The sequence below is a fragment of the Podarcis vaucheri genome (genome assembly GCF_965113315.1).
Source record: "Podarcis vaucheri genome assembly, chromosome: 2".
In the NCBI taxonomy this organism is placed as follows: Eukaryota; Metazoa; Chordata; class Lepidosauria; order Squamata; family Lacertidae; genus Podarcis; species Podarcis vaucheri.
The window spans coordinates 95,824,912-95,851,932 of NC_138760.1; the positions used below are offsets into that span (position 1 = coordinate 95,824,912).

The following is a 27,021-nucleotide window of genomic DNA, read 5'->3' on the forward strand; positions in this document are numbered from 1 at the left end:
CTTGATTGGCATAGGCGAAAGGAGTGTGATAAGCAATCACACTTATCTATCAATAGTCCAATCTCCCAATTACTCGTACTAGACCAGGCACAGGCAAACTCGGCCCTCCAGATGTTTTGGGACTACAACTCCCATCATCCCTAGCTAACAGGACCAGTGGTCAGGAATTATGGGAATTGTAGTCCCAAAACACCTGGAGGGCCAAGTTTGCCTATGCCTGTACTAGCAGTGTAACCAAGAAACAAAATCCATGATGCAGCTTAGATCAAACAAAGCTTGGCTCAAACTTGCTTTACTGTCATTTAAGGTGATGGTGGCTTTATCCTCCACTCAATATTATTCCCCAAAGCGTTCCTTTACCTTCTCCCATACAAGTGAATTATTGCCTCTTGGGAAAAGGGAACTTGTGGCTCTCTAGTTACAGACCTTCCAAGTGTCCCTATTTTCCAGGGACAGTCCCAGATTTACAGAAGCCATCCTGGTTTCTGATCTCATCCCGGAATGTCCCACTTTTCTTTAGGACGTCCCTATTTTCATAGAGGTACCGTTCCAGCGGGAAGGTAAATGGCGTATCCGTGCGCTGCTCTGGTTCACCAGAAGCGGCTTAGTCATGCTGGCCACATGACCCGGAAGCTGTCTGCGGACAAACGCCGGCTCCCTCGGCCTATAGAGCGAGATGAGCGCCACAACCCCAGAGTCGGTCACGACTGGACCTAATGGCCAGGGGTCCCCTTTACCTTTACCTATTTTCATCAGAGAAATGTCGGAGGGTATGGAGTTATGTGACCTCCCGATTTTTCCCACAGAATCCTTGCGGCTGAATAGTCAGGCTTTTCTTCCACATCCTCCACGCCACCTATCATTATTGTCGCTATTGTTTCAGAAAACAAAGAAGCCTAGAAGCCTAGGAAGTTAAGGCTGTAGCATGTATCAGTGGCTTGTTAGTGCTAAGGCCTCCAGCTGGGTAGGTGAATTGACATGAAGGAAAGCTGCCAAACTGTTGACATGGTTTCAAGTCTGCCTGGGTCCACAGTGGTACAGGTGAGCACAGGATGTGTGTGTTATAAAAGACTCGCCAAATGTGAAACAAACCTTTCTGAACAGCTGCCCTGCTTGTCATTAGTCAATCTAATGTGAAGAAGATGCAAGAAAACAAATAGTTTGAAGAACAGCCCCTGTCTGCTCATGTGGATACTGGTTATTTCACTCTCAGGTATGAATACAGAGAATTGACCAAAAAAAAGAAGAAGGTAATTTTCTTTTTCCTGAAGGCTCAATATTTCCCAGCAGGAGAAATATGTCCATTTTGACTGTGGCTTTTTAAAAATAACATACGATTATATTTCATTATCACAACAGCTTGATTTATCTCCTTTGTCAATATTTGTCTTCATCTTGCTGCTGCTTATCTCCAGGGTGCAGAATCTTCCATCCTGATCGTAGGCAAAATTATGTGCTTATCATGAGGCCACAATTGGTTTACAATTGAAGCTTGAGGCTCCCTCCCAAAGTGTTAATAAGAGCCCAGATCTAAAAATTTTGGGAGTTTGTACTAAGTTCACGCTGTCAGTGCATTTTAGAGCATTTTATGGCCCAGGGGATGGAGTACCAAGACGTGTAGATTAATACAAAGTTGATAATAAACTTGAGTCTCACTACTTTTTCATTCTACCAGATTCACCATTCTGAAATGTATCAATTCTTCCTCTTCTTATTTTTAAACCGCTGGCTGTCACACTCTTGTTTGCTTGATGAAAGCAAATGAAAGGACTTCATCCGAAAAGGCAGCCTATAAATATTTAAAATACATGAAAAATAAATAGTACAAAACAGGCATGGCCAACTGGCAGTCAGTAACGCAAGCAGGAAATAAATCCCAACAAACTAAAGACGTAATTTTTAAAAAGGGGATCAAATGCATACAACTATACAGTAATACAGTTACTCAGTGCTTTTTTTAAAAAAAAATGTTTAGGGGTACTCTCATTTTCCTACTCATATTGAAATAATGCCCCTCAATGAGGCCAAACTTAGATTCACAAAATGTTTAGGGGTATGCATACCCCTGCGCCCCCCCCACCCGAAAAAAAGTAATGCATTTACTGTACAAAACTGGCAGCCTCCATGGCAATTCTGGCTCTTAACAACCTCCCCCCCCCCCAGCCTTCTGCTGCCTCTCTGAGCCTCCAGTCAGTAGAGGGCAGGATTGAGACTAATAAACACTTTGTGGTTTCCCACTAGCCATCCAAGCTCTGCCTCTTCCTCTCTCTTCTCCCTCTTCCTTTCAAGAGGGTACCATGGAGGTAGCTCCAGTCATGTAGTGTAGAATCCAAAGCCATCCTTGTGACTAGGAAGTAACGGTAAGTATAAAACCCATTTTGTGTTTTATTTTCCCCTTTAAGCAATGCTAGTAATGTGTGAACGAAGAAGAATGGGTGTTGAGACTGAGTCATTCCAGGCAGCTCCAGCTTCTGATTGTGAAAAATAATAACACAACCTCTTGGCCCGCTCCATTTTAAAGGTAAGCAAATCGTACACCCATGTTGCAGGGAGGCATGGCGATGGGTTTTATTCTAAAGTTAAAACACTTAAATGTAGAGGGAAATGGCCCTGCAGAAATATGGGTTAATATCTAGGAAAGCACTGCCTAGAATTGCTTTTCTCAGATTACGTAGATTTCCATGCATACTGTATCAACTAGGCATAACTGGGAGTTCCCCTGTTTCTTTCTAGTCTTGTTTTATGAGGTCATTTTGCTCCGTGTTCTGTGCTACTGCCTTCCAGTTTAACTTGGAGAATTTCTAAAATTTATTTCAGAATGGACGGGCATGCATCATTTGCTGCAGTTTTCAGAACATTCCTTTTTCTTATGCCTTACCAGTGCACACCAGTGCACACAGATTAAATCACAACACAAAAAGGCATCTTAATATAACTGCTCAATTCTGTTACACACAGTGGTTTTAATGGCGACGAAGATGCACTGGTATGCAGTGGTAACCTGTAAGAAACAAAACTTTCAGCAAAATGAAAGCTGTGGCAAAGTCGCATGAAAAACTCCAGAATTTATTTATTTTTAAAGTAGGAATGGTGGGTTGTTAGCATATTGATGTTGCACAAAGCAGAACTGTGCACTTCAGAAACCTCATATTTCAGATTGTTCCACCTCATTTGCATGTGGACAAGGTCATCATGCTGATGTTTTCTCCCACATAATTGCATTTGTGTGTTGGGAAGGGGGAACTACTGTGGAGGAAGCAGAAAGGTGGTTCAAATTTTAGATGTAGGTTACCATGAGATAACTGCAGGCAGTACATGGAAAATGCGATCCCATTAATGTACCATCTATGGAGCCAGAATTGAATGTTCAGGCTCATGTGGATCTTTTGCAATCTCAATCATTAGTTTTCATGCAGAATAGGATTTACCATGCCAGATACACAATTATGGAGAGATGCTTTGTTGTAGGAGGCATATCGGCAGATTTAGGCGGAATAAATTTATGCAGCAAAAGCATTACTCCCACCTTAAAGATGGAAATGAAGGGGTCGTATCGGAGAACATTATTACTTATACAAGTAAAGAAAACTGCTTTGTTACTCATGGATACATCAGTTACTTTAACCATATACATGAAGAAAACTATGTGTGGTATTTCAGGTGTATATAATTTCCATACTAATTCTTCTTGAACTCCAGAGAACCATACAATGGAAGGTATTTTTATTATGCTTTTGACAGTGCGAATGCACTTATATTGCACAGAGTGCAGCAATAACTATGCCTACGAAATTGCATATAATGTTTGCAATGCCTGATGTAACGGAGAGATAATTATAGTACTCCCAGAATGTGACAGGTGTCAGGAACGAAAAGTGTTCTCTCTCACTCACTTAAATCTATGGGAGATAACATATGCATTGAAATGCAGGCACATTATGCCGGAATCACAGTCTCCAACACTTAGAAATTAGTTTCAGTGAAATTTCCCTATTTTACCAAACACCAGAGTGTGATCAGCCACCATAACCTTGGGGCATGTCAATTTGTGCCTATCAGATTCATAGCAAGAACACAGAGTGTTTCCTACTAACAAAACTCCCATCTCTTTAGAAGCATAAGCTCACAATTCTGTTTTCAGTGGTTAGTTGCATGCCTGTTCAGCCTCTCTGGCACATACGCCAGACGGAGTCAGTGGAGCACCTTCAAAAGGGCATGGCTATGGATGTCCTGCAGCTCATGTCCTCCTTTTCCATAGTTTGCCATGCCCTATAAAGCATTTCACATCTGGCTTCTGCATCACTCTGATGGTCTGCTGTTAGGTCTGGGAAAGGCTCTTCGTGCCTGAAAACTTGGACAGCTACTGTCAGTAGACAACGCTTGAGTTAGATGGGCCAACAGCCTGATTCGATATATGGCAGCTCCCAGGGACTAGGCAGGAGTTAATCCTCCTGAGTTACCACCCTGTGCAGCCTGATCCAGCCTATCATATTCCCATGAAACATACCACTTGTGTCATATGAGTTCTGTATTCTTACGTTGCCACTGTTGATAGAAGATGAGAGCATTGGAGGAACGTCGGCCACAAATGTGGAAAAGTTGGTTGTGGGAAACCTATTCATTTAGCTTCCCTGGGGTCTCTCTCTCTGAGTGCTCTAAGCCAGGGGTGGCCAGCTCCCAAGAGACTGTGATCTACTTACTGATTTAAAAACTGGCAGTGATCTACCCCCATTTTTGGGATGTTCAGGTCCAAGTATTTTTTTAGGGAGGAGAAAAACCCTGCTTCTTGGGAGAAAAGCAATGACAAACCTAGACAGCATCTTAAAAAGCAGAGACATCACCTTGCCAACAAAGGTCCGTATAGTAAAAGCTATGGTTTTCCCAGTAGTGATGTATGGAAGTGAGAGCTAGATCATAAAGAAGGCTGATCGCTGAAGAATTGATGCTTTTGAATTATGGTGCTGGAGGAGACTCTTGAGAGTCCCATGGACTGCAAGAAGATCAAATCTATCCATTCTGAAGGAAATCAGCCCTGAGTGCTCCCTGGAAGGACAGATCGTGAAGCTGAGGCTACGTCATGAGAAGAGAAGATTCCCTGGAAAAGACCCTGATGTTGGGAAAGATGGAGGGCACAAGGAGAAGGGGACAACAGAGGACGAGATGGTTGGACAGTGTTCTCGAAGCTACCAGCATGAGTTTGACTAAACTGCGGGAGGCAGTGGAAGACAGGAGTGCCTGGCGTGCTCTGGTCCATGGGGTCATGAAGAGTCGGACACGACTAAATGACTAAACAACAACAACAAAACCTTGGTTTGGGGGGGTACAAGAAAAAGTTGTTTAGCTTTTTTAGGGAGGAAGAAAGCCCCATTTTTAGGGGTTCTGGAGGAGAAAAAGAAACAGCCACTCAACAACAAATTGCTGGGGGAACAAACAGCCTCACTGAGTAAACTCCGTCTTCTGTTCCTGCAACAATGGAAGGCGGGGCGAGGGGGCGGGGCCAGATTCAATTTTACCAATGCTAAGGAAAGGGATCCAGTGATCGACCGTAATCTACCAAAACCTCCTGGGGAGCTACCAGTAGTTTGACCTGTTGGACATCTCTGCTCTAAGCCTACCTTGCTCAGGAACAAACTAGGAAGGGAAAACTGTGTACTACTGAGAATTACTGCGATACATCAGGCTTTCCAGGAATCTCTAGTGCGGTGGATACTGTTCAGTGTGCCACCCCACCCCATGGGGGGAGATTGCATAGGGGGCACAAAGAGGCAAGTGGGTGGCAGGGGGTACTGAGAAACAAGGGAGCAGCAGTGGGTGCTAGAGGTGTAAATGACTATGTGACTTTGAAAAGCTAGTATCACTGCATCAGGTTCATAAATTTTGTTGAATTAATTAAGCCAAATAACTGCATTTTGTATAAATGTGCAATCAGTTGGTTCTGTTTTTAATGTTATTGTTTCGTTACCTTCCTTAGTGGGTCATGCAAACTGCTACAGTCATACCTCGAGTTGCATGTGCTTCAGGTTGAGTGCTTTCATGTTGTGCTCTGCGGCAACCTGGAAGTAACGGAGCGTGTTACTTCCAGGTTTCGCCGCTCACGCATATGCAGATGCTAAAATGACATCACACGCATGCGCGGAAGCAGCAAAACGCGACCCGCACACATGCAGACGCGCCATTGCATCTTACAGGATGTGAATGGGGCTCCGAAACGGATCCCGTTCGCATCCCCAGGTACCACTGTATTCTGAATAATTTTAAATAGGGTAGAGTAGGGGCACTGGGACTGAGTTTATGGAACCGAGGGGACAGTATTTTAGTCCCAGTTTCCACACCTCACCATGGCTTCATGGCTACCCTTTGCCAGAAAGAAAGGTTAGAGACGTTGCCTTGGCCTAGAAAAGTATTCTACTTTAGGCTTCAGACCACATTCTAACCGGCTCAGAACGTCTGTTATTGTGGCTAGGAAGTAATCTTGGAGGGAGGCAACTCCTCCTGCCCTCTGCACAAGCCAGCCCTTTAATGAACTGCTTTCCCCCAGGCTTGCTATTTCCCTTCTGTTATGTTGTTCAAGCATGACTGATATCATAAAAGAAATAAACCAAGTATTATTGCAAAATGGACGTAGAGCTCAAACTAACTTTTTTCCTGCGAATCCAGGTAAGCAGTGTGGATGGCAAACACTTCAATCCCAGCTCCTTCTCGGCGCTTTTGTAACCCTCTCAGGCACTTTGTAAGCAGTGCTATTCTGAAACAATGCTTTGGACAAACTGCTTGGAGACGAGCAAACATTACTTCGCCCTCTTCCCAAAACAGCACTCCCCAAACAGCACTGGAAGAAAAAACAGAATGCCCTGAAAACAGAATGAGAGTACTGTATAATTTAAGCAAACTATTATTTTTGTTCAGTACTGGTGTCATTACATTGCTTGGAGTCACTTGGCTTTCTCTTGCAGGGGAGGAGGTCTTTATATAAATTACTGGCCTTGGATCTTGCAACTTTAGTAAAAAAAATTATCCCTTCCCTTCCCTTCCCTTCCCTTCTCTAGCTAGTCCCCTAGGCAGTTTTTAAGTCAGTGCCAGGAAGTAAATGTTTTAATAAAACCAAAGCTCATTAAGCCTGTTATAGGAAGCTGCCTTACATCATAGAATCATAAAATTGTAGAATCACAGAATTGTAGAGTTGGAAGGGAACCCAGGGTCATCTAGTCCAACCCCCTGCAATACAAGAATCTCAGCTAAAGCAGCCATGACAGATCACCATCCAACCCCTGCTTAAAAGGCTCCAAGGAAGGAGAGCCCACATAAAATAAGTGTAGTACATTGCTTAGAGATATTACAGTGGTGCCCCGCAAGACGAATGCCTCGCAAGACGAAAAACTCGCTAGACGAAAGGGTTTTGCGGTTTTTGAGCTGCTTCGCAAGACGAATTTCCCTATGGGCTTGCTTCGCAAGACGAAAACGTCTTGCGTTTTTTGCAAGTTTGTTTCCTTTTTCTTAACACCGTTAATACAGTTGCGACTTGACTTCGAGGAGCAACTCATAGAACGCGGTGTGGTAGCCTTTTTTGAGGTTTTAAGTGATTTTTGAAGCTTTTCCAAAACTTTTCTGACACTGTGCTTCGCAAGACGAAAAATTCGCTAGACGAAAAAACTCACGGAACAAATTAATTTCGTCTTGCGAGGCACCACTGTAAAAGTATTAAGTAGTTTATCGGTGATTTACAATCAACCAGGGAAACACTATTTTAAATGCCTTCAAATAAATAACTAAAAAAAAAATGTGTAGAAGAACAGGGAAGGAAGCCTTGAAAACTCCAGGTCTTTTCACACCCACTTTGAGATCCTGCCCTCGGAGGGTGAATGTGACCACCTCTGCTTTCTGCTTTCTTTTGTTCCCTGCATTGGGCACCACCTTTTTTTGGAAGCGGGGCAGCGATATTCCATTTCCCCCAAATAATTTAATCAATATAGAAATACTGTCAATAAAAAAATCACATTTCCCTTGCAGAAACACACTTTTTAGCTACCCCTCCTGTAAACATTTTATCTATACTGCTGGAAGTCTATTATGACTTTTCTTTGTATTTTTTTGTAGCTCCAGAACGACTTTTCAGAAACTCTCTTCAGACATCCTCACTCCTGTGTGCAGCTGCTATCAGTTCTTGCCAGATAGCAGTTATTCATCAGTTTCACTTACCCCATTTCTGTAGCAATAGCTTTTGTTATCGGCAGATTTATTTATTTTTATCTCTCCCCCCCCCCCATCCGTCCATCTTGTATGCACAGCAGTCTCTTTGATCTCTCTGATTTCCTTTGCTGGTGCAGGTATGTGGAAACGCCATCTGTGAAAATGTGTCACCTTCAGATCTGTCGACTACAATACTCTGTGTGTCTCGATGCCTCTAACATGTAGGGCATCAACAACGCTTGCCAGTATATGGCTGCCGTTTTAATATGCTGCTCGTTTTGCCTTTTGGTATAGCAGCAGCAGCACAAATGCAATTGTCTCCTTTTCCTTTTAATTGCTTTCCGTGAATATTAATTAGGTCCTGAAGATGTAGATTGGCTGCTCTTGTTAGGAGAATCATCCGTAACCAGAAAGCATATAATTTGACACTTCAATATCTTTAAAAATGAAATGCTGCCTGTTATCAAAATTGTTTGTTTCCTAGATATCTACAGTTTGACCACCACATGGAACACCAACATTTGCAGTAGCCATGAGAATAATGGCCTCTGCTGCTTTTACATCACAACTCTTTCCCCTAGCCCTGACATACCCCTTCATTATTTCCTCTCAAAAGTAAAATTTGGCATCTCTATTCTTTCATACCCCTTGACCTGGTCTAGTGGACTTGGGTTTCCACAGGGAATAGACTGTGAATAATGGATTGTACTACTTTGGAGAGTGTGGGGGTGGCACTTTTTGAATGATCCCCCCCTGCAAGAACCCCCCTCCCAAAAAATCCACATCTGCTTTGCTACTTTTTAGGTATTGTTTTTCGCAGAGAACCGAACTTTTTAAAATTTAGTTACAGTGGTACCTTGGGTTACATATTCTTCAGGTTACATACGCTTCAAGTTATAGACTCTGCTAACCCAGAAATAGGTCCTTGGGTTAAGAACTTTGCTTCAGGATGAGAACAGAAATCGTGCTCTGGCGGCGTGGCGGCAGGAGGAGGCCCTATTAGCTAAAGTGGTGCTTCAGGTTAAGAACAGTTTCAGGTTAAGAACGGACCTCTGGTACAAATTAAGTACTTAACCTGAGGTACCACTGTACCACCCAATGGGCCACACTGCATGTGTGGTTACAGGGAACCAGGCAGAGGGCCTTCTCGGTAGTGGCACCTGCCCTGTGGAACGCCCTCCCATCAGATGTAAGGGAAATAAACAACTGTCTGACTTTTAGAAGACATCTGAAGGCAGCCCTGTTTAGGGAAGTTTTTAATGTTTGATGTTTTGCTGTGTTTTTATTATTCTGTTGGGAGCCGCCCAGAGTGGCTGGGGAAACCCAGCCAGATGGGCGAGGTATAAATAATAAATTATGATGATGATGATGAACCAATCTCTTTCCTTTTCTACTGGTCCACTCCAGCCCCTGCTTGTATTTATGCCCCAAACCAGTTTCCTCCTGTAGCTCCCCTTCTCCCCTGACCTCTGGTCGGTCATGTTGCTCCTGCTTATCAGGAGGTACAGGGAAAGCAGAGAAGTGGTAAGGTGGTTGGCATGGTGAAAACACACTGGCAGGGGCACCCTATTAGCTCTGCTGAGGCATTTGCATTGCACCAACTTTGCTGCCACCTCACCCCTCTCACCAGTGGTGTGACCAAACAGAGGTCATGTGTGCAGTGGCGCCCCATCATGCGATCCACTACTGTTCTTATGTTCCTTTTGTTCATAGCAGGGGGGCAAACTGGATTTGAACTAGCCTGCCAAACCATTACCAGTGGCCTACTCACCCCCAGTAAAATTGAGTGCTGCTTCTTTCCATCTTGGTCCTGAATGACAGTAGAATTTTAAACTTCTCCTCTCAGCCTCAGCTTCAGATTGGTTGATTTGAAGTTTTTGAATTATGTTGGGAAGTTAGCAATCCATTAGAGAAGATAATCTCCTTGTTTTCCTACAACCATTTAAAAATTTGTTGCAGACTCCTTAACCATGGTCAAATCACTCCAACCTTCATTGTGACCCATCAAAACACTCTTTTTCAACATAACGATCAGTTTACATAACACATTTTGAGTACATTGTGACCAGAATTGTGTCAGCAAATGTTAGCAAGCACCCATCACACTCACTTCAGTGGGTGCCCAGGTTTAATAGCAACTCAAGGAGCTTCCTAGAACCACTTTTCTTTGTTCATGGAAAGAGCTTTGCGAAATGTGGTGTCGAGAGCTTCCTTCAAAACTGGAAAATGATTTTCTGTATCCATTTCAATTGGGGTTTATGCCCAATTTTGGCACAGAAATTCCTTTGCGTGGTAACCTCTGTCGGGAGACAGCTAGGGGGATGTTTCTTTGTCCATTCTTCTTGACCTTTCAGCAGCTTTTGATAGCATTGACCATGGTATCCTTCTGGAGGAGCTGTCTGAGTTAAGGAGTGGTAGCACCACTTTGTGGTGGCTCCATTCCTACTTGGATGGTCATTTCCAGAGGGTATATGCTTTTCAGCCCCATGAAGCCTTCAGTGTGGGGTTCCTACTTTTTTCCTGCAATACTGCAATATATATATATATATATATATATATATATATATATATATATGCTTTCGTAGATTTTCACGGGTACAGGAATGCAGGTTTTGGTGTCTTCGGGTGTCTTCCCGTGTAAGAGTCGGGGTGTCTGGGCGACGTTTAAAAGCCTCTCCTATCAGTGAAGAAATCCAGCTAAGAATCATCCCCAGAGAAAAATCATCCAGATGCCCCAAACTCTACGGTCTCCCCAAGATACACAAAGAAGGAACACCACTCAGACCAATAGTCAGCTCCATAGGCTCACCTCTACAAAATCTCGCTAAATTTCTCGCTAAGCAACTTCAGCCCTATGCAGAATCCATCGCTTCACACGTTACTAACTCCTTCCAGTTCATAGAAACAATAAAGAAGCAATACCTACATCCCGATGACCTTCTTGTGAGCTTCGATGTTGTATCTCTCTTCACTCAAGTACCCATTAATGAAGCCTTGACAGCCATCCAAAACAAATACAATCCCCCCAAATACATCCTGGACCTGACCAACCACTGCCTAACCAACACGTACTTCATCCACAATGGACAAAGATACAAACAGATAGAAGGAGCACCTATGGGATCACCCCTCTCACCGGTCATCGCAAATTTGTACATGGAACACTTTGAAACCAATGCTTTAGACAAGTCAGAACACAAACCCAAACTTTGGCTCAGATATGTTGACGACACCTTTGTAATTTGGCCACACGGGAAAGAAAAACTAGATAGCTTCCTCACACATCTCAACAGCCTACACCCCAAAATACAATTCACTATGGAAATAGAAGACAACAACCAACTCCCCTTTCTTGGCGTCCTAATCTACAAAAAACCTGATGGCTCCCTAGGACACACTATCTACCGGAAAAAAACACACACCAACCGCTACTTACATGCACAATCACACCACCACCCTGCACAAATAAACTCCGTAGCCAAGACTCTCATCTCCAGAACCAAACGCCTGGCTGACAAAGACCACTTGACAACTGAGTTACAGAATCTCTCAAATGTGTTAATCGCCAATGGATACCAGAAAAACAAGGTTACGAAGCTAATCCAAAAAGAAACACCCCCCAAAAACCAAGACACAGAAGAAAACAATGGCATGGCCCTCCTTCCTTATATCAAGGGCACTACAGACAAAATTAGCAAAATCCTCCATAAACACAATATCAAAACAGCCTTCTGCACCAACCAAAAAATAGCCAATATCCTCAGAAACCCAAAAGACAAAATCCAACTGGAAAACCAAGGGGTCTATGAAATACCCTGCAAAGTCTGCCCAGCCACGTACATTGGACAAACAAACAGACGAATAAATGCACGTATCGCAGAACACAAGAATGCCGTCAAAAAAGAAGAAAAAACTTCCTCTCTTTTCCAACACATGAAAGAAACAGGACACGAAATTAATTTTGCAGATTCCAAATTGCTCTTTAACATGGAACATCACCACAAGAGAATAATCATGGAAGCCATCGAGATAGAGAAACACCCTCACAACATGAACAAGCGTGACGACACGTCCCGCCTGCCAGACATCTGGAAATTAGCCCTCCCCACAAAAACCGACACCAGAACCAGAGGCACACAGAACGCCGTCACCAATCAACCACACCAGACCCAAACCCAGACCCTCTCCACAGACATATTACAGACTCCATCCAGTAGCCAAACTATAGTGGCACCTCCGGATGCTGCACCCCCCTGCAATCCCTACACAGATCTGGCTGGCACAAGGCACAAAATCACAGCTCGCCCCTATACACGAAGCCAAGCCAGAGCACAACTAAATGCAGCACAGCCATCTTCTCAGAAAAACTCTTCACAAGCTCAAGAGGTCAAGACACGAAAGCTTTAGCAACTAATCTACACTTAATGACCCACCCAGTGGTATTCAGAATATCACTCATGAAATCACTCAAGATATCCCTCAAGTAATTAAGGAACAAAAGAAGAAAAGGCACACTAATCTAGGAACTTCCTCTCTGCCCAGAACGTTGGAGGCTATACACCACACCCCTCAACAGTATTTATAGGAACTCAAACACCAGATTCTGCTCTGTTCCAGTAACAAGAAGCCGAAAGCACCAGCCTGAAGATGACGAGTGAGACCTCGTCTAAACGTCGCCCAGACACCCCGACTCTTACACGGGAAGACACCCGAAGACACCAAAACCTGCATATATATATATATATATATATATATATATATATATATATATATTCCTACTACTGCTGCCATGACAGTGACTTCAGTACCACTCACCACCCTCCAGTAGTGGTGAGCATACAGCAGTACTGCTTTAGACTAGAACCCAAGCTCACCTTCCATCTGTGGTAGCAGCCCATCATTTAAATGTAATAGATGTAATGCTACGGTCAACAGATCTTTGATTTAATAGTTATTAAAAATCTAAAATAGCCATCTGTGCCCAGTGGGAAAGACAGTGATTTGTGCAGTGTCGGGTCAGGATGCTGTGGGCACCTTGTCCAGTGCCTGACCTGGCCCAAGACTGGCATCAAACCTAGTTACAATTGAAGGGTGATTAGTGCCATTTAAAGGAAGACAGTATGTGCCACCCAAATCCATAAAGTATGGCATAAAACTGTCTGTGCCACAGTTCTAAAGTTGCCATATAGCCGTATATACGTGAAGGAAGCAGGCACTCCTGCAGCTTGAAATCTAGGTCAGTCAGTGGTTGAGAAGCTAATACATTTACTGGGTTCTGGATGAAAAATAACTCATAACTTCTTCAACAATGTGCCACTGGCCTGGGGATTAGCCAACACTGGTTGGCACATTGAACATGAATAAACAATCCTCCGTGGATTTATTCCCATAAGCCCGGAAGTGTTAACAGCATATTTGGTTTTAAAGAAGATTTGACACTGGTAAATTATGTGGCAACAAAAGGAAGCACAGTGATTCTCCTTTCTTCAGTGCACAAGGGGGCGTCTTTCTCGGACCAGAATTCCAAGCCTGAGCTCATTTCTTAGTAAGAAAGAGCTAATTGCGACCAAATTATGGCCAGTTGTATTTCCTGCCCTGCCACCCCTCAGATATGGAGGGCATTGTCTGCTGAAATATTTGTATAACCCGTGACAGTGTGAATTTCCCCAAGGACACTGCTTTCTAATAACCCTAGGTCTAAAGTTGATCCAACCTGGTCTGAGTCTAGAAACATAGTTTATCTGAAATGTCATGAAAACAGAAGGTTTAATGTCTGAAGTTGATATAATGCCAGACAATTGCAGAAACACATGTGGTTCTTGTAACCATTTTGTCTGTTTGGAAATGTTAATTGATTTTAGACTGCTCAAGTGGCATGTGCTATTGTTGCAAGATCTGTGAGATTTGTAATCCACAACTCATGCTTATTGTACCATTATACATGTGCATTGGTTATAACTTGGTTAATGATACCTCCCCCCCCCCCAGTGTTGTGCAGTTTTTTTGTGGGAAATTGTTGGCTCTATTATTTGCAACAATATTGTTCCACTCGGGGGAAAAGTCTCTATAAAGACATGATTTACCGTATTTTTCGCTCCGTCTCCCTGTTCTGGCTTTGGGCTTAGCCGTGCAGCCTGCATTTGCTCTATAGGACGCACTTTTTCCCCTCCAAAAATTAAGGGGAAATGTGTGTGCGTCCTATAGAGCGAATGCAGGCTGCACAGCTTAGCCCAAAGCCAGAACAGGGAGACAAAGCGCTGCACAGTGCTCCGTCTCGCTGTTCTAGTTTGCAGATGGCTGCACAAAGCCTCCGCAGGGCTACGAAGGCGGGGGGAAGGCTGCAACGCTTCCCCCCACCGCCAGCCCCACAAGCTCGGGGGCAGTGGGAAGGCAGAGCACCACCTTCCTGCTGCTCCCCGACCGGGTCTTTGGGGCTGGCAGTGGGGGAATGCAGTGCTCCCCCCCCCGCCAGCCCCAAAGAGCAGGTCGAAAGGAACCCAAAGCCTCCGGAGCACAGCGGGAACTCCCGCTGGGCTCTGGAGGCTTCGGGTGAACACACCTTGAACGCACAGAACACACCTTGTTTTAGAGGGGGAGAACAAGAATCCCCCCCCCCGTTCTCCCCCTCCTATGGTCCGGTGCGTCCTATGGAGCGAAAAATACGGTATTACTTGCAGATTATGTTCTCCATAATCACTCCCACTAGATAGTTTATTTTCATGACTTCATTGGGGTACATTTGGGCCCAATACTGGATTGACACAGCCAATTTTGTATCAATGGAGATTGAAAGTCAGGCCTTTGGAATAACCTGCGGTGTGTCATAAAGTCATGCCACCATTGTCCTCCAGTTTACTTCATGCAAAATGCTCATTGAGAGCTGAAAGCACTACTGGCAAATTAAGAGCTTACCAACAAATGAATCATTCCATTGGTCTCTCATTCTTATTCAAAAAGCACAGTTATACAGTTCCCTTTCATATATTTTCTCTGTTTATACATTGTCCAAATATGTTTATCTGCAGTGTTGCTCCAAAGCAAATGTTGATTTGAACACTTTTCATGTTGAATGTACACAACATTCAGAGAACTCTTCCTTCCTAAAACTCTCAGGGGAAAAGTTTTTCTTCCTAGCCTTATGCTCACGGCAGTCTTTATGTATGATCGGTATGATGAATTAGAATCCAGCCGGTACACTTCTGTTGAATCCTTTTCATTTGAATTCAGTGCTTTACACCTAATTTTCTTTTCCTGTTTGACCTGTTCAGGTGAACCATCTGTATCTTGCAAAGGCCATGCATAGCAAGAGAAATGAGACAATCAATTCCAAAAGAGAGAACATGGTTTGTTACAATGGGAAGTAATACTAGGCAATATGAGAGTCTCATATTCAGAATATCTCAAATCTCTCTCCCTCTCCCCCCCCCCCCCAAGATCACAAGCCTGGATGTAGTCAGTGCAATGTAGTGGATAAAATGTTAAGTCACAACTTAGACCCAATCAACCTCCCTGCTCACCTGTGGAATTTGCAAGCAGGTGGGAGGCCCTCTGGTAGTGTCCCCACCAGTGGAAGGCCCCCAAAATGGGGCATTCCAAGGCTGGGGCTGAGCTAGTTTGAGATTCACTGGACCTCACGCTGGCCTTCATTCCGTTGAGTGATGGCATTAGGCAGCCAAATTGTGTGCATGCATTGGATGTGTTAGATTCCCCCCCCCCCCAAAAAAAAAGTAACTAGTGTTTGCAGGAAGCGTGGCAGAGAAGGGATTCAACAAGGAGTTAAATGGGGAGATTAACTATCTCTCCTATGGAAATTCATTAACTTTGGAAGGGAACACACAGGGAAGGTAAATGATATGCAAGTACAGTGGACGTTCAGGTTGTGAACGTGATCCATGCATGATCGCAACCCGCAGTGTTCACAACCAGCGTCTGCGCACGCACAGGTTGCGATTTGGTGTTTTCGCATGCGCAAAGTGTGATTTCTGCGCATGTGCGACTGCCGGAACCCGGAAGTAACCTGTTCCCGTACTTCCGGGATTCGGCAGTCTGCAACCCGAAAAAATGCAACCTGAAGCGGACACAACATGAGGTATGACTGTATTGTTGATGACTGAGACGTGTGTGTCTGTTGTCTGCTAGGGAAAAGATATGTTTAAAATATGTGTGTTCCCACATCATTGGACAGCAAAACAGAACAAAGACTTTTGCAAAGTAAACTAATTCCAGCAGAATGGAATGCCAGGTGAAAGTGTGAATTAGAACAGACTGAGGCATGTTCCTAGATGTTTCATATAAGCACGCCGATTTAACAGGCATAGTGGAAACAATGTTCTCAGTTATGGCGAGAACAATTTTGTTAACAAAAGCAAATATTCTGTTTTTGATATATTTTTGATATATTTAATAAATTTTATACAACGCTTACTGGAACCGAATTCCTCTAAGAGGGTTTACAAGGGAGCCGAAAATATTCATTTAAAATACCAATAAAAAAGAAATAAAAGCAAGTTACATAAATAAAATGAAATCAGTAATCTTAAACATATCTATTTCTGTTCAACAGAATTTATAGTGCCCAATCCTAAACCTGTATATATGAAGTTATTTAATAAACTCATTTGAAACCAGATTCTATACCACATATTAGCAACAACTTCATTTTATCTGATGAAGAGCTCTGCATAATCTTAGCCAAGAAGATTTGCTCCAGTAAAAAACATGGCCCCGTATATTTAGTCTCTGTATACTCTGGGGTCAAAAAAACAACAAAAGTCTCTTTCTCATACTAGGGGGCAAGCAGCATAAGCTTTTCATTTTATTAAAAGGAAATAAAGATCATCCAGGTACATTTCCGATAGTAGCAATCTCTGCCTCATATCTCGTAACTGTATCTCTGCAGATAGAGAAAGACAGTTCGGCACACAGAAATTTGTTGGCATTCCTGTCCAACATGCTTTTTAAGAGCTGAACATAGGCTTACATTTGCTTTAAAGCTTCCTGGTCAATCGTTCAGACACATACTGAGTGAAACAACTTGACACTTCTTTCTTCCTCTCGCTTCTGTGTACCTTAATAAGCACATGTAATATGGAAGAGGAAGACAGACCCTCCAAGTGTCCCTATTTTCCAGGGACGTCCCTGATTTAGAGAAGCCGTCCCAGTTTCTGATTTGATCCTGGGATGTCCCACTTTTCCTTAGGATGTCCCTATTTTCATTGGAGAAATGTTGAGGGTTTGGAGTTATCTGACCCTCCAAGCCATTTTAAGGCAATAATTTATGGAGAAGTTTTTCTAATGTTTAATGTTGTATTATGTTTTTATATGTGTTGGAAGCTGCCCAGAGTGGCTGGGGCAACCCGGTAAGATGTGTCGGGTATAAATAATAAAATTCTCATTATGGAATGGGACATCCCTATTTTCATCAGAGAAATGTTGGAAGGTATGGGAAGAGAAGGGGGAAAAGCTCCCCCTCATATGTTTATATATGATCCTATGGCGCTCTTGATCGTTTTCTTGCAAACTGCTTAGAGGTTTTATTGCAATCAAGCCGTATATAAATGTTGTGAAATGAAATAAGTTAATAAAAAAAATGGCCACTAGGTGCAATCATCGCATACATTTTCATACATTCCAGTTTCAACTTTGCTAGCGTTTGCCAGAGCCAACAACAGGGATCCTTTGTGCTTTCTGGGTTTTGAGATGCAACTCTACTATGGAACTAAATCCTACTGATTCCACTGGGACTTAGGCCCATTTCAGACACTACCAATGTGGTGTAATAGGTGTTCAAAATCTGCTTTCTGTGTGGTTTGATCCTTTGTTGTCTGTCTAAGTGACTTTATTGATCATGTGCAGTTGTGCTGATGACATCATGACCATCCAGCCAGCTCCACTGGTACTGGGGGGGGGATTCCTGACCATCAAACCTCACAGGACATGTTACAGAGATTCCAGAGCTGTGGAAAGTAACTGTTTTAGTGAGTACCACACTGCCTAAGGCCCAATGAAATTACTGAGATTCAGTTTTGCATTCATAGCTAGAACTCAGAACTCTAGCTTTGCATTCAGCTCAGTTCTGTTGGCACCTGTCTGTCTTGAGAGACAATGGGGTGTGCCTCTGGGGATGAAGTCAAACTGCTGGGGAATCACAGGGCCTGCTGTGGCAGCAGAGACCAGTAACTGCTGCCTCCCAGTGTTTTTGCTGCATTAGCAGCGCCAAAGTGATCTCTTCAGGGCACAGGGCTGGGCAGTGTGTTTGGAGGTCCTGCACTGCCCAGACAACAAGACCCCCTTGGCCTCACTGCTGTCATCCAAAGGGAAATCAGAGCAATACATTTGGCACCAGCTGGACTGCAGGAGTTGCCAGAAGTAGGCGTATAAGGCACCATCCAACTGTCTTAGGGATTCCACTGTGGATTTGTGTATGCTTTACTCCTTAGCCTTTTCTTCTTCTGAAGATGTCCCACAAAGCAGAGTAGATCCATTGAAATTATTGGACCTAAGCTACCTACATGCGCTAATGCCAATGGGTCTTCTCTGTGTATGACTTGTGGTGGATACAATCCAAGGTTGTCAGATCTGGCAAATGTTGGCTTTAGCAATGTTGAAGCTTGATTATAAGGGATTATCCAAGTGCGGGCATAAGAAGGATGTTGTCATTGGCACAATTCCAGATCAGAGCTTCATGTGCAAGTGAGCCAACATGGAAGACATTTTTGGGCAGCAGCCATCCCACCTTGAAAGTGCATACAATGGTCTCCTAATTCACATCATGTGTGCAATGCCAAAGTGTTTAGTAGTTGCACTTTCTACCCAAATCTCTATTCTAGATTTGTTTTTATGTGTTTATTTTCCAGCTATAGAAAGTTTTTTAATGTAACAACCTGAGTCAATTATATCACAGATGCTCTAGCAGAAACTCTAATGCCAAACCATAAACTAAGATATTTTCCAGTAACAGCAGCATCTGTCTGCTTAGCAGCTCAGGTAGTTCGGCAGCCGGCTCTGCCTGTGCGATTAAGCTGGCTGGCACTCGGCTGCTGCTGCCTTTTCTCCTTCATGGCTCCTCATGGATTTACTGTCTTAATGAAGTGAGGAAATGCACTATGGCAGAAGACCTCCATTATCTAAACCCTGTGGTTTACTGTAGGTCTCCTGTGTCGCCTGGGACACTGTAACTCACTCGTACGGATACTACCTGCTCATCGGATTATCCAAATATTTTGAATGACCCTGGAACTGTTCTGATGAAAGATGTCCGCTCATTTGTTTTTTGGCACAATCTCTTCATTCGTGTCACTCACTTGGTACATATATATTTACTGGGTTTCTCCCAGCACCATACAATTCTGCCAATAGCTGCTGGTTTGGTAATGAAGGTGCAGAAGTTGGTGCTGACAAGGTGCATTACTAACCAAACTAAAAACTTACACCACAAAGGTTGCACAGCTCTCCAAGACATCTAGGCAAAAGCAGTTATTACTTCCTTCATCTTGCTCTTCCTGCTTTCAGCAAGACATGTTCCAAGAGCAAATGATTACAGCCTATGTAAGTATGTTTACAAGCAGCTTGAGAGATTGCGGGTGATTCCAAGAAGTTCAAGTTCCTTTGGGTTTTTTTTTTCTTCTTTGTTTCATTATAGAGGTGGTGTAGATACCATTTGCAGTGTTTGCTCTTGTGGAAAGGTCAAGCTATGTACATTTGTCTATGGAAAGGGCAAGCTATGTATATTTACAGGGTACACATGAAGGGTTTCTTTCGCCACAGGCAGGAAGAGAGAGGGACATGACTCTGCATTGCCTGAGCAAGTGAGCCAATATTTATCACTTTATTTCATTCCTTCATGAACCTGCTTCGCATGAAACCTCTCAAAGTGATTTCACAGGAAAAACATCAGCAATGAAAACATATATAAAATTGCATGTGCGTGTGTTTAAAAACCCCCTAAAACAGTTTAATATAGGATTGTAGAGACAATTAAAATATTTTCTACAGTGGTACCTCTGGTTACGTACTTAATTTGTTCCAGAGGTCCGTTCTTAACCTGAAACTGTTCTTAACCTGAAGCACCACTTTAGCTAATGGGGCCTCCCGCTGCCGCTGCGCCGCCGGAGCACGATTTCTGTTCTCACCCTGAAGCAAAGTTCTTAACCCAAGGTACTATTTCTGAGTTAGCGGAGTCTGTAACCTGAAGCTTCTGTAACCTGAGGTACCACTGTATCTACAACAAATCCAATATAGATATAGACTAGAAGAAAAATTCCCACTGAAAGGCTTGCTGAAAAAGGAAGGTCTTCAATAGGCATCAGAAAGACACTACAGTATAGACAACATCTGATATGGACGAGGAAGGAATTCCAAAGGGTCGGTGACGCCATGCTAAAGGCCCAGTTCCTATGCCATACAGAATGGCCCTCCTGATGAGATGGGTGCCTACATGAAGGATGCCCTCTCCTGCAGAGCTCTGTTTTGTATATAAAGGCTGACAGAATCTTTTTGGAATCCTGGTCCCAAGCTGTATAGGGCTGCTGGTAAGTCTGGTCCCTCAAATACTCAAGCGGTTCTGTTTTTTGGAGCTATGTCCCCACCCCCCCGGAAATCTCAGCCCTGCAGGCTATTGCAGTTCAACTCAGGTCTGTCACAAGTATCTAGAGGATAGTATTGGACCAGTCATCTGCTATAACTCTAACCTACTTTTATGGTGTTCTTGAGAGAATAAAGGATGGGAAGGGAGAACAAAACTGTCCTTAAGTTATTGGAGGAGCCACTTATTAAAATGGTTCCAGTTGGATCCATCTTTAAAAAGCAGATGACAGGCTGTGCCTGTTGTTGTTGTTGTTTAGTCGTGTCACTGCCTCCATTTGTTCCCCTTCTATTTGCCAGGAGGTGATGGTCCCAGTGGCCATGATCTTCGTTTTTTTGATGTTGAGCTTCAGACCATATTTTGTGCTCTCCTCTTTCACCCGCAATAAAAGGTTCTTTAATTACTCCTCACTTTCTGCCATCAAGGTTGTGTCATCTGCATATCTGAAGTTGTTGATATTTCTTCTGGCGATCTTAATTCCGGCTTGGGATTCATCCAGCCCAGCCTTTCGCATGATGAATTCTGCATATAAGTTAAATAAGCAGGGGGACAATATACAGCCTTGTCGTACTCCTTTCCCAATTTTGAACCAATCAGTTGTTCCATATCCAGTTCTAACTGTAGCTTCTTGTCCCACGTAGAGATTTCTCAGGAGACAGATGAGGTGACCAGGCACTCCCATTTCTTTAAGAACTTGCCATAGTTTGACACAGTCAAAGGCTTTTGCATAGTCAATGAAGCAGAAGTAGGTGTCTTTCTGGAACTCTCTAGCTTTCTCCATAATCCAGCGCATGTTTGCAATTTGGTCTCTGGTTCCTCTGCCTCTTCTAAATCCAGCTTGCCCTTCTGGGAGTCCTCGGTCCACATACTACTTAAGCCTGCCTTGTAGAATTTTAAGCATAACCTTGCTAGCGTGTGAAATGAGTGCAATTCTGCAGTAGTTGGAGCATTCTTTGGCACTGCCCTTCTTTGGGATTGGGATGAAGACTGATCTTCTCCAATCCTCTAGCCACTGCTGAGTTTTCCAAATTTGCTGGCATATTGAGTGCAGCACCTTAACAGATTCATCGTTTAAAATTTTAAATAGTTCACCTGGAATATCATCACTTCCACTGGCCTTGTTATTAGCAGTGCTTTCTAAGGCCCATTTGACTTCACTCTCCAAGATGTCTGGCTCAAGGTCAGCAACCACACTACCTGGGGTGTACGAGACATCCATATCTTTCTGGTATAATTCCTCTGTGTATTCTTGCCACCTCTTCTTGATGTCTTCTGTTTCTTCTCAGAAGACAGAAGCAGAAGGCTGTGCCTAATAGTTCCCAAATGGAAAGGAATCCTTGCTATTTTTCAATCTCTATTGATTCATGAAGGAGGGAAGATGTCTTCTCTCACACTGCAGAATGCTGATTAAACCCAGTTCTTCTAACTTCTATTCTGCACTGTCATGACTGGACACTGCTTGTGACATCGCTATGGAAAACATGGTCAGTTTCTGGAAGAGTACGTATCCAGGTCAGGGCTCTGCCATTAGTGATGGGCAATGCAACATCCACTTTCTCCCTCTTTTTAAAGTCATTTTAACAACAAAGAGGAGGAAGATCTTGCACAGTGGCCATACTCTCCCACCCCTAGAATGCTGAGGACACAGCATTGTTTGAGAATATCTGGGGAGGGCACTATTTCCTTCCACAACACTCTGGGCCATCTGGAAACAGTGATGGTGGTTCTTTGTTGTTGGTTTTTGAAAAGAGAAAAGTAGCTCACTGCCCAGCCGCTATCTGACTGCACTGGGACTGGTAAGCCTGATCTCCCATTAATTATTTTAAGAATTCCTCTTCCTTCCATTACTCCCAATTTCAGGTGCCCATTTTCAAATACAAATACTTCAAATTCAAATAGAACTTACTGAGAACTTGGTGCACTGAACTGCTTTCAAGTCAGACTTTCAGAATGCTCTGCTTGATAAGTGTTTAGGCTGAGCTAGAATTCCTTTTGTGAAATTAATTACTTCTTTTACATAATTAAGTGGCATTTGGTACTTCTATCTACAGTATTTTGGGTACCCATGCATGCAGTCATCAAATGTATTTATTAATTTCATTTTTAATTCCTTCTCTTTAATCCTTCCATATCTTTATATGTTTTGCCATTTTGATAGAACCACACAAATTATTTCACTAATTGCTGTTCATTCTGTGCATGAAGCAAAAAAGGAGTGGGGGGGAATCATGAATGGAAATATCTACAAAAGTCAGGGCTTTACTCTCAAACTGGAGGATGTGAGTAAATGAAAATACAGCAAAAGGACAAGCCTGCACATATTTATAGCCTAATGAAAACTGCAAGCAGCCTCTGTGTGGTAGCTTTTCCAGATTGCCACTGTAACTGGTGATAGCTGAACATCCCTCAGGTCAATTCAGAACTGTTTCTGAAAGCCGCTTTTCAAAAAAGTTGGAAAATAATACATTTTTTCCCCAACCAGCTCCAAATTCCAAAGCCCCTGTCGTGCTCCCAATTACGTCAGTGAGAGCTTGATGAAAGCAGAAAACTTCCCCTCTCCCGAAACCGACTAGTGAACTCCTTAACCTGCCCAGCTGTTCCTTCTCATCTCTGAAGCTTTCTTATTGGTGGCCAAGGCAAGGCAGGAGCAAAATCTCTCTGGAAACATCTGTTTAGTTCCTCCCTTGCCCGGCATTTAGAACGTTGCAATGATAGCATCCCAGGGAACAGGAAACTTGTGAAACATTTTTATTATTCCTCGCCACCTACTTAATGTGATTTTATCTGGAGTGGCATTCCAGACCACCTCCCATCGAGTGTGAAGATCTGCGATTCCTGTATTGCGGGAATGACCCTTGGGGTTCCTTTGCATCTCTACAGTTCTATGATTCTGGGAGGGAGAATGTATGAATTGTTATACTGTGCTGTATTTGGTAAAGCACTGAATGTGGTATAATCGTTAAACATTTTCAATGAAGTCAAGAAACTGTTGTAAGTGAACTGGCTCCAAGCATCAGCAGCCGCGTTGAACACAATGTCAAGTCAAATAGACAACTGTTTTTGTTTGTTTTAGTTTTGTGGGAAGACGCCAGTGTTTTGTTACTTCTGTACAGAGTAGGAGACATGGACACGTGTATATTTTGATGAGAGACCACAGCACATGGCTAAGGCATGCATTTTGCATTTCAATCAGTCAAGGCATCTGAAATTGAACAAGATCTGTGATGTGAGAGAACTTTGCCTGTGCTGGAGAGACAAAATAGTCTGTTCTGGGGTAAGACAGCTTTTGATTCCCTATGGATGAGGATAAATTTGACTATATCTTGAAGGGCACCCCCCCCCCCAATATCTAGTGCAGGAGGTTGGCCCAAGCAGGAGGCAAGACTAGAAGCAGAAGGAGAAAGTAGCTCAAGGGGAGAAGGCCTGTTGTACAAAGTCCTACAATGAATTAATTGTTCAAATCCTCTGAACATTACGTCATGTATACAGGAGAATACACGTATACATGTACACAGCAGAATAAAACAATGATGTTCAGCAATATTTTTATTGCAAGGAATAGGAATATAGTACAGAATTCTGAGAGGAAAAGGCCTCTTTGTATCTAAGTTATGTATACTTTTTTTTGGAAGAAATGTAGGCCATTTAGAACAGGACAGTGCTTCTGCCGTTTCCAGCTGTCTTTGAAAACTACAAGGTTAGAGTTCATGAAGACTACAGTAGACATGGCTCCCTTTTTCACCCACATCTTCTCAGATCAGAGGAGGGTGTCAATCCACAGAGCACACAAACCAAGATTCTGGTATCTTTTCAACAAGACATGGGTCACACTTGTCACCTCATTGTTTGCACTTTTTTCAAACGATGTTTTACAGTCATTGCTGGGACTGTGGGATTCCCTTGTGCCAGAGCCAAGGGCAGTGCCCCAGGCCTTAAGGTGACAGTGTATAATTTTTGTTTTGCTAAAAAAAGCTGTATCCATTTGAAGGTACTTTGGAACACTTGTTCTTTAAAACTTGTGGTCAAACCTTTTGCATTCTATTTCACCAACATTTTCTCCAATAACTTTCATAGCTTACAGTGAATTGAAAAGAACACACAACTAAGTAGAAGCCTAGGCATCATAATTCATTATTATATCATGACAGGCTCATGCATAGGATAATCTGAAGCAATTATGTAGTTTCTCATGCAGGACTTCACAGATTTACTTGCCATGGGGCTCAGCAGAAGATACTCCATGGAAACAGCCCTGGAAGTAGGAGCAGAACTAATATGTGCTCTACTATGGCCTCAGCTCCCAACCCACAGGGTGTGTTTATAGTATCAAACGTCACTAAGATATCAAGGATTCCACTCTGTTTCCCCACCATCTCCTGAAGCAACTCATCAGGCAGAGGAACCAACATAATCTCAGAACCAAATCGAGGTCTGAATTCAGTTTGATATGAGTCAATACAGTCTGCTTCATCCAAATGTATCTGAAGTCGCACAGCCACAATCCTCTTCAAGGTCTTGGGTGGCAATTATTCAAAGTCTCCAGACTCAAAAAGAGCTCCTTAAGGAGAGGAAGCATCACCACCTATTTCAAGTTGGGGGGGGGGACAATTCCCTCTCATAACGAGGCATTAACCACTTATTGGACCCACCCCAATAACCCTGTACAGCTATTGCTAAGAAACCACATGGGGCAGGGGAACTTGGTCTCACTTCTTCATTTGTCTTGTCCATAATATCAGGCTACAGTAGCTGGAATTGATCCCAAATAACAGGGCCACTGGTCCCATCACCTCCTCGCAAATAGATGGGGAAGAAATGGAGGCGGTGGGAGATTTTACTTTCTTGGGTTCCATGATCATTGCAGATGATGACAGCAGTCACGAAATTAAAAGACACTTGCTTCTTGGAAGAAAATCAATGACAAAACTAGACAGCATCTTAAAAAAGCAGAGACATCACCTTGCCGACAAAGGTCCGTATAGTTAAAGCTATGGTTTTCCCAATAGTGATGTATGGAAGTGAGAGCTGGACCACAAAGAAGGCTGATCGCCAAAGAATTGATGCTTTTGAATTATGGTGCTGGAGGAGACTCTTGAGAGTCCCATGGACTGCAAGAAGATCAAATCTATCCATTCTGAAGGAAATTAGCCCTGAGTGCTCACTGGAAGGACAGATCCTGAAGCTGAGGCTCCAATACTTTGGCCACCTCATGAGAAGAGAAGACTCCCTGGAAAAGACCCTGATGTTGGGAAAGATTGAGGGCACAAGGGGAAGGGGACAACAGAGGACGGGATGGCTGGACAGTGTTCTCAAAGCTACCAACATGAATCTGACCAAGCTGCGGGAGGGAGTGGAAGACAGGAGTGCCTGGCATGCTCTGGTCCATGGGGTCACTAAAGAGTCAGACACAACTAAATGACTAAGCAACAACAAATAGGGCCAGATGGTTCTCTGTAACCTTCTCCAAAATGGTAGTTGCCAAAGGGCAGAATGGGGTGACTGGTTTCATCCTCAAAATGCCTAGCAAATATGTCACAGTGGTTCAGATGTTACAGACTGATCAAGAGTTTCCTTAACCTCTAAAAAGCTCTGCTGGGTAGCTTACTGTGGATGATAGAAAAGTAATTTCCATTTGCCACCATGGTTACCAAATGATAGGCACAACTATGTGCTCTAATATGTTCAATTGGCTTCATACAAGATTTGTTCCACTTGCACTCTGCCCTTCATCCAGCCTGCTTCATTCAACCTGCTTCACCAGAATGAACAGCATTGGTGAAGGTGCTCAGTCATCTTGATGGCCCATTTCCATCTTGCCATTTCTTACTGAGGCCAGAGCCTTGACCAGAGTGTCACGTATGTCAACCAGAAAATCTCTTGGTGCATTCAGGAATCTTTTAAGTTCTCCTAAGTTTCTAGGAGGAGGATGACAGAAATTGGTCCCCTACCATACAGGAGAGGAGTGCTTACCATTAGATCAAATGTTCCATCCAGGACAAATGTGGCAGTGGCAACCAAAGGATAGAGGGTACCAGACACAGTGAGTGTGGTCTTGTTTCCAGCACCCTAGAGATTGTTCACACTCAATTAGGGCAGCTACCATTAGATCCGTCCATATGCAATGCCAGAAAAGGAGGCTTCTGAGCAATTCATTATCGGCCCAAATATTTTGTATCTGGGACTCAAAGCAGTCACATGATTATCTGGCCTGGCACATGATAGGAAGCCACATCACTTAAATCTTACCACAA

At 43.3% G+C, this 27,021-nt stretch overlaps 2 long non-coding RNA genes across 2 annotated transcripts in view; both read left to right on the forward strand.

Annotated features, from left to right (window-relative positions):
• LOC309525497 overlaps nucleotides 1–27,021 on the forward strand; it is a 602,601-nt gene that overhangs the window by 342,419 nt on the left and 233,161 nt on the right. The gene's annotated exons all lie outside the window — the stretch shown is intronic.
• The window catches only part of LOC309525412, a 43,201-nt gene continuing 18,423 nt past the window's right edge, over nucleotides 2,244–27,021 (forward strand). Inside the window, exon 1 of the long non-coding RNA XR_014216246.1 lies at nucleotides 2,244–2,360. This is a non-coding gene — a long non-coding RNA (uncharacterized lncRNA). The remainder of the gene's footprint in view (nucleotides 2,361–27,021) is intronic.